The 9305-nt window shown below is 34.8% G+C and overlaps 1 long non-coding RNA gene across 1 annotated transcript in view; it reads right to left on the bottom strand.

Annotated features, from left to right (window-relative positions):
• Positions 1-4709: 4709 nt before the first annotated feature.
• The window catches only part of LOC142053262 (uncharacterized), a 32014-nt gene continuing 27418 nt past the window's right edge, over positions 4710-9305 (bottom strand). The window contains exon 2 of the long non-coding RNA XR_012659154.1: positions 4710-8740. This is a non-coding gene — a long non-coding RNA (uncharacterized LOC142053262). The remainder of the gene's footprint in view (positions 8741-9305) is intronic.

The following is a 9305-nucleotide window of genomic DNA, read 5'->3' as shown; positions in this document are numbered from 1 at the left end:
TCTTCTTTTTTGGATACTAAAGCTAGAGATATCAATGTCTGTAAGAAATGTTATAGGTTCTTGTTGAAAACATTCACTGTTAAAAACTCTGTGTCTCGGCGTTACAGGGCTCTCTTACTTCATTTCAATGAACCTGAAGTTATTTTCCAGGAGCAATGCCTGCCAACAGGGAGACATATTATCTATTACATCCAAGCATATGAATCTAACATGGACATAGCTAGAAGTTTCAGATTTAAATTGATATCCTTTCTTCAGTCAGTTCAATGAACTCTTTAGGGACAGGTGTGAAAGTCTGATTTCTAAATTCACCAAAGTTTGGGATTTTCCTCAAGAATGAAGATAACAGCAACTAATGAGGAACAAATACTGAATATAGGCAACCCAAATAAAATTTTAATTAGAACTATGTTGGCTTTGGCTTTGTTTACATTACCCCAGTGATATAAAAACTCCATTTTTCATACAGTTTTAAAAACTAAATATTGAATAATTAAGGTTTAATAGAGTGATGCATTTTTTTGCTATAAAAGCTATCCCCAAAAAGTATATGAAAAATATTTTCTATACTGTGGATTTATTCCATAATTTTAGAAGTTGTATACTTACTTAAACACTGTATTTATACCTTTGATCTGACTATATCTTCCAGTTACAGTTGTCAGTCCAGTTTATTAACTTCTACTTATGGTCAGCTGCCCAAGTCCATAAGGCATATTTTGTTGTCATGTATATATATATATGTTTATGTACATGCACATATATATGAAATAACATTGGCTATGCTTAGTATAAAAAGTCGCCCAAAACATTCTGAAACATACAAAGCATGATAAAATTGATTAAATACAATTCACTTAAAATGCATTGCACAATTTAAAGGTTAACATCAGCCTTGTAATTTTTTATTGCATCAGTAGTCATATTTTTATTATTTTCTGCACTTTTTTTTGGTCTCAATTTTATCTGAAATTTGAGTAATTAATTTTAAGATCCCAGTGAGTCTACCACAACTGTTTTGGGAATCATAATAAATGTCCTACAACAGCCAAACCATGCCATCAACATTATTTTACTGCAGCTTGATGCTCTTTTTGCCATAAAGACTGTTGTGTTACACATACATAAAACCACATTGACAATCAATCCTACAAGCTCCAACTTTTTTCCTCCACTTTTTCTTCTTTCTGTAATACTGCTTGCCTTCAGTCAGATATTCTATGGCTCCTTGGTGTTAAGTTTTTAAAAGAAGTAGTAAAATTTTCAAAGTCTCAAACACGGAAAGAACAAAACAATTTTAGCTTTCATATATTTGCAGGAAATTGTAGGTGGGTTTTCAACAGCTTTAATAATAACAACATGAATGTTTGGACTCCATCTGTCACCATTTTTGGTTTTTCATTTCAATCTGAGACTTAAAAGGAGAGGACACTGGGAGTATAAAGAACCTCTTCTCATTACTGAAGTAATTATATATCAGTATCCTGAAGACTATTCTATTCCCTGGTTTTGGTAAGTAGGTGGCATGTGACAAATTAAATCATGATGGGACAATCTGTCCATCCAATGTAGCAGAGAACACACAAACCAAGAGCACCTTTGAAACACAGCATCTAAGAAGGGTACCAGTCAGCAGTCTGGTAAATCTGGATAAACTCAAAAGGAATAGTTGTCACTGCAAATTGCTTTATTCACTATCATTTTTTCTATACCTGTGCTGGATATTCAATGGCTCAACATCTCACTTTTTAGTTTAATTTAATGATTTTGTTTCTGCGTTTTGTGACAGAATCTTCATTAATTTTATGGAAAAAAAACCCAAACCAAATAACATGTTGATTGTATTTGTTTTGCTTGTAATGTAATAAGACAGATGCCTAGACAAAATTGTTGACTCAGAAATGAAAACTCAAAAGAATCAAACAAGTTGGGAGAGGTACTATAGTCCCTTTCTTCCCCCTGCAACATCATGAGTCCAAACAGTATTGCTCTGTGTGAGGAAGAGATAAATACTGCTAAAATTAAGCAATGTATGAACACATACACATATTTACACGCATTGTTTGGAAAAATAAAACTAAAACAATATTCCCCAAATATTACTTCATAGAACAAAATGAAAGTACTTTTATTGACTCAGTAGTATGTATTCCAAGCCAAAAAAGGAGATCTTTTAAGCATTTGGTATTTCACTTGGCCGGTTAGTTGCCTTGGAAAAGGTACTTAGTTCTGTTACATCAAAATCATTTGGGTCTTCAGTGGTTTTTGTTGGATCTGTCACATTAATTCCAGTGAACCAGCAACATCTGAATAAGATACATACTGGGAAGGAGAATATGCAAACTTTCTGCTCACAAGGAAAGGCACATACAGAAATGTGATTTTATGGTAAACTTTAATTGACTACTAGAAGTTAACAAAGTTAAATACAGCAAATTGTATCAGTTAAAATTTGTTGTTATTGTATAAAAGGTCAATGATCATGTGTTATTTTGTTTAAATGTGGAATGATATCATCACACAAGGCCTATAGACTGTGTAAGTGTAAACAGTTCTGTAATTTCTCTTTTGCAGCACACAGCAGGGTACAGATGTGGAAGAATAGGACTATATTGCATTGAAAATTTTTTGGTGGACTTTTAGCAAAGGCCTGAAAGGATTTTTTCTTTTGAGTAATTTTTTTAAATAATTCTGCTTCTGAGGGATTTATCATTAATACTTTAATCGAAATCCCCACAAGAATTTATCTGTGTTCCTTTTTATCTACCACTGATACAAAGGTACTTATGCATTTTTGTAAAGGTAGCAAATTACATTAAGAAAATAACAGACTTCATTTTACTGACTTCTCCTGTTAGGAACTGACCTTGAGGTCCCAAATCTGTTACTGCATAGCAGAATGACAACCACAGTTGAACTTAATGAAAGACAGTTGATGAAAGACAATCTTATCTTACCTGAGAGTTTTTCTCTTGTTTAATCTCATTTGGTTATACTCAGCTATACTCAAGTAAAATAAGTTGTGCAAGTATAAGATCTGATTCATAGTAAATAATTCAAATAATTATATGTAAAAAATTACTTATAAATTTGGTAAAATACATTTATTATTTAAAATATTGTATATATTTGACATACTTCAATATCTCCTTTACAACTGAACTAGTGTATTAATTCTGTGTTTGCATTAATGAACATTTTGAAAAAATGTATTTATTACCAGAAAAAAGTCAAAACAAACCAAAACAGGCTACCCAATCCATACACAGATTTCCATAATGGGCTCCATTTTTCAAGTACACTGAAGACAAAAGAAACATATCTCCAATCTATTTTAATTCTTGGCATGAATGGTTCTTTATTTGTGGATCGTTGGCCTGACAGACTGGAAAGGCAATGACTTCTATTTCTTTTGGTGTCTCACATCAATCTACTGCTAGGAAAATAGACAAAGGGTTCAGATTTGTATACAAAGGCGTCAGATTGAATTCTGCTGATAGCTGTATTTTGCTTCTGTAAAAAGGGTGGGATTATATCATGTGCACTGTTCATGAATATGTTGTTCGTAAATATTCTTGTAGAATCAGTTGTACAGTTTTTGTGTATGGTGATATTCTAAAGCTTCTAGACAGATAAGCTTTACAGAAGTGTGACTAAGCCATCCTGTACTTTAACAAATTAATATAGGGGAGTGTGGGTCTTTCTTTACATCCCTGAAGGGAAGCAAAGAAAGAATAGTTGTGACTACTATATATCTCATAAGCAAGTAAATCAAGTACAGCTAGGCAGATGGCATGAAGAGAACCACTTTTGCCAAGGAAAATGCAACAGTTTGCTTCTATAAGAGGAATATCGCTGATTTCACGCTATGGAAAACCAACAATTAGATGGTGAATTATAATTTTTTGTTGCTTATTCTATGTGATTTGCAATTTTATAACATAGTCCATAAGAAAACATGTGAACAGCCCTCCCCATCCCACAACTGTTTGCATAGAAATACTTTAGGATTAACAGAAGCCATGAAGTTTCATTCATTTTTGTTGCTTAATTCTCTTTAGGATATCATAAACAATTGCTGTGGTGAGATGGCCTTTATACTACCATTGTAGAAATAGTTAAATGCATCCCAGGCTTACAAAATTCTGCAGAGCTCTAAGCTCTGTATGGTGCAAGGATAAAATGTCATTCCACAGAAGGGAAGAGAAAGACCAGACATGGATACTGATTGCTCTTCCCAGTTGCCTTCATGATCCTTTCCTGGGGAAAAGAACTGAGAGGATTTTTTACTCCTGTCTTTTACATTTCAAAACATGACCCTCCTTGCAGCAGGCCAGGATAGGAGAGGTAATTGGACCAGGCTGCCCACCACACTGGAGCCTTTCCTTGGTTACTCACCCTTCCTGCTGCTGAAGGGAAAGGAGGCAATAGGTAAATACTTAAGCTCTTCTTCCTCTCAACAAGCTTTAGAGGAGCAAAAAGTGTCAATTATGATAAAACTAGTGTGACATTTTACACAGAGGCCTATAATTATTGATAGAAATTGAACAGAGGAATCATACTCCTATTTCTAGTTTCTCAGGACTGAAAGAAAATACATGAATCAGTGAGACAGTAGTCTATGAAAATAAATAGGAAAAATCTTGATTAATGTATTAACCTTTCTATTCTTATCTGTAAATCATTTAAACATATATAGAGTTATATAGTTTTTGGTTTTTTTTTTCACTGGCCCAGAAGAATCCTGAATTCTACAAAAATAAAAATTAAACATAAAAAAAAATTCATGAACTGGTAATCTCTAACATTTTTTTATGTGGTCAAGTAATTTTAAAATTTGTAATCTTATTTTTTGCTAAAATGAAATAAATTCCAAAATGAAATGATATTTCAACCAAATAACTAAAACTTGAACAAGTAACTAAAACTTGAAAATGTTAAAGCATAATACTTTAATAATGTAAAAGTCTGTTTTTCTTCCTGTTTAAGACATAGTTGTGAATACTTGCATTTCTCCATCTACTCTCATTACTTTCAACAAAAATTAAAAGAAAAATGTTTTCATTAGAATATTCCCAGATATTTATTAGCAATTGCATAAATAGAAACACTTTTTCTGAAGAAAAACACTTTAACACCAACAGTAAGAATGTTAAAGCAAGCAATTCTTGAAGGTTTTAGAATCTGTATATTCTCATGGTTGCTGAAGGCTACCACTTCTGATAAAGTGGATCAACTATAATATGTATTGAAGTGAGTTTAAAATGTCCTCAGTGACTCCTGGATCAATGTGAGTGAGTGACACTTTAATAGTCACTCAGCACTGTTTGAGTCAGAAACTAAGAACAGGGTTGATAAAGGTCTATGATTTCCTTTAGAAATTCTTCTATTTTTGCTGGGGCTAGATCAGAGCCTGGTACAAGATATTGCAAAATTATGAATCCTGCTTTCACACTCTGGTGCTTCTGAGATGATTATGCCTATTCTAATTAAATGTTTGCTCTACTCTAGTCAGTGTAGACCATAGTATTTATGTTTCCCCATAATTAAGATCTGACATAATTCTGAGCCAAAATTCAGAAGTGTTCTTCTTCATCTTCCAGATCCTACACAAACTACTGAGCTTGTCAGCCAGGGTTTGAAGGTAGTTTCAAAACCAGGTATTGAACAACAGAGGGAGCCAAGATTCATAATTGAAAGATAATGACTGAGGCATTCATCTGTGAAGTGTATGCGTGTTTTCAATTAGTTGCAAATGTTCTTTACACAGTTCAATATATGAGACAGGTTAGTTTGGAAAACCTGCACACCCTTTCAAACAACAGAGATGCTCTTTAGGACAACTCAGACAATTTGAAACTGGGAAAGTACATGAACAGATAAAAGTGAAAGGAGGAAAACTAGGAATATGCTAGCTATCATGATGGAGTAGCAGTAAGTCTTAGGGAACGAGAGATCCCTTCCAAATACCAAACACAAATGCACAGCACTTTCTCAAAAGTGCAGGACATATTTACAAGGGCACCTTTACATGCTCTTAATCACTATCTGTACCTATATAACCCCATCCTAGACATGAGGAAATTAGCTTTCTGTCTTGAAAGAGACCACCCTGAGGGAGTCAAAAATAAGTCCCAAAGTTTAGAGTAAAAGAAAAGTAGTAAAGGAAAAAATAAATGCCATACCTGTTCTCTTCATAAAATCAGTTGTCTCTTGCTGTCAAGGAATTCCGCTTAGCTTCCCTTTTTTATGTGTGGCTGTGTCTCAGTATTCACTCATTTTGTACATCATTTATCACGACCAGTGCTGGGAGCTACACCAGCATCTGTGGGATGCATAGTATGTTTTGGATGAAAGCTCTCCTTGTTACCTTTAACAATGCCAATTGTTCTACATCCCCAGTGTTCTGCACTCGTCTTTGGTGGTTAGAAACAGCATTCCCAGCTGCAGTGGGAAAGGGTTTTGAATAAACATTAGGCAGACAGCAAACATACTATATAAGCATTACATGAATTTGTATTTTGAACTATGAGTAATATGATAAGTTTTAACATTCTTTATGAGTGTCTAAATTAGGAGCCTACGTTATTGTCGAAGGTGTCTAAGGAAAGACTTATTGTCCTAAACTTTCCAGTCAATAAAAAGAGTGAGCCATTTGTGATTCAAGATACCACTGCACTAATTGGTCAGGTTGGGATTCATGCTTGAGACGTCAGACCCAGGAGCCTCTGACCTTGTAGATACATTGCTGATAGCAATTCCATCTACCCTGCACTTTGGTAGAAGCCATTTTTTTTCCTTCAAAAGCTACCTACATAATTTTTTGTCGCAATATGATAACTCCTCTGGTACAAACTACCCTATCTGCATCATTCAGTCTTCAGAAGTGTTGGGCATGAGGAAACTTCCTGATGCATAGAGAGGTCTGACTCATCTCTCATCCTTGCTGTCCAAACAAGCTGTCTGCAGCTGCTGTGACAGCAAGAAAATCAGCTGACATCTATAAGAAGGAGGCTGCCTCAGGATCTCTGTGTTCTCTTTTTGGGAGTCACATATATCCAAAGCTAAGAATGCAGAGTAATTCCTAAATTTCTGTTCTGTCCTAGACATTGGTAGTTTCTGGAGGCATCCTAGGAGGAAACTACAAATATATGCTTTAGCAGACAAGGTTGCAGAGGTGTTGTGTTCACCTTTACATTTTCAGTGACAGATTTGAAGGACAGATACCAGCAATCGGTGGTGGAATCCCATGACTCCTCAAATATGCATGCGTACTTGAATGATTTGAATAATAAGACTAAAGTCTTAGAATGAAAAACAAGCTAAGATGGTATCAGAAAAAATGTGTTGACACACCCAATTTAAGGATTTACATTTACTTTTTCTTTTCAGCAACTTGCCCTTTCTCATTGACACTGTGGAGCTTATTATTGTCTTCATAAATGACATGACTAGGATCTGACATAGTGGTTGGGTTTACAGTTGCTCAAGGCACTTCCACTGCAGAAGAATCTGTCAAAAAATGGGGCTTGACTCTTTATGTTAATTTTAAAGTTTGAAAGTTGATGAGAAGACACTTAATACTAACTGTCACAGGTCCAAGAATGTTAGTCTTTTTTCATTTGTTTGTTTCCAGTTTTGTTCTGTCAACAAAATACTTACTACAACTTTGTTCGTATGAGCTGACTTTATTGTTGTCTTGGATTTCAATAGCTGTTCTGCAGTCACCAAAAGAGAGGTTGTTAAAGAGAACTTATCTTCTGCTTAACTACAGGGTGTGTCTCATCCTTGCAATGTATCTCTGTATATTTGCTGAGACGCAGGTCCATCAGTCATCTGTCATGTGCCAGTTTGCTGCTAGGTCTTGGTTGCCCCCCTTTATTTCCTTCCAGGGAATGCAGATAAAGGCTGTGGCAGTAGATGCTTTAGTCTTGGCCTGAGGTGTTGCCAGGGCACAAGTGAGAAGCAATACCGAGTTCTGCAATTCACTGCAGTTCCCACGTCCCCCACCTTTGAGCTTCATGCTTTGTCTAAAGTCTTGGCAGGTTAGTTTAAGGTCTATTTATCATCTGATTTATTTCAGACTCTGTCAAGTGGGTTTATTAACAGTGCAGTGGGAAGCTTTGTGATTACCATTTATATGATAAAATGAGTTAGATAATAAGACAGACAAATAGATAGGGATTTATGCAGGGATAGGAGGAATTATTCCTAGAATAAGATGCTTACAATCACACTGTCATCATAGACATTAAGAAGTGGCTCCCATATAGAACATTCCAAACCCACTGCACAGAAGTAGATTTTGGTGACCAACAGTACAATTAAGATGTAGAATTTAAATCTAATTCTGAAAATTATTTTCCCCTGTCTGTATTATTTCTAAGTTTAGTTGACATTCATCAACTTCATTTAATCCTATGTGGACCAAACACTGCTTCATAAGACACTGATTTTTGCATAGTAAAATAACTTATTTGACTTGATGGGTATTGATAGTAATGGAAAGAATAGATGAGCATCAAGTTTCCAGTGTATTCTCAGACATTACTATAAATCATGGCAGACAGAAACATGGTTTTTTGGTGTGCGTGTGTTTTCTTATAAAAATGCTCTTCAGTGTTTCAACATCCAGCAGATACTGTGACCACAGTAGAATTCATTATTTCCAAATTAAATACACATTGAATGCTTACTGGGTTTTGGTTTACACATGTGTTTGATATTCCACAAGACTTATCTGTGAAAGAAAAAAAAAAGAATAAAAAAAAAGGTTTAATTAAGTTGAAAATTCTGGCTTTATTGTCAGTGAAGAACAATCCGTTCCAGCAGTTCTTTCATGGATTTATGGCCCTTTAGAATCAGTACAATGGTAGCAGAGATCTAAAGAACATCTGGTGGAGACGTTTTGTGTTACCTGCACATGGAAAATACAAAAAATGTCATACGGCTCAGATGAGATTCACTTTGGTCATATAGGCATTTACCATCCAAAACTAATACTTAGACATTAGTGTTAATAAAAACAAGGAAAAGGTACTCTGAGACATATAATTACAATACTTGTTTATCCTCATTTGTCTTCTTTGGTAATAAAGTGGTTTTCATATTACTCTGGTTTATTGCAGATTCACAGTTCAGTTTGCTTTTAAAAATTAATGCCCTTGGCTATGGCTCATAAAGAATCTGGAACCTGGATTCACTCCCTGAGAAAATTCTCTTGGATACTTTTCCTTGAAGTGTGATTTAGAGCCTATACTTTTTTTTCTGAAGACTGATAGAGATGACTGTCATCCTTTACCGTT

This window comes from Phalacrocorax aristotelis, chromosome 2, assembly GCF_949628215.1.
Source record: "Phalacrocorax aristotelis chromosome 2, bGulAri2.1, whole genome shotgun sequence".
Classification (NCBI taxonomy): Eukaryota; Metazoa; Chordata; class Aves; order Suliformes; family Phalacrocoracidae; genus Phalacrocorax; species Phalacrocorax aristotelis.
Note: the sequence above shows the minus strand (reverse complement) of the source record. Positions and strands in the feature narration are given on the sequence as shown.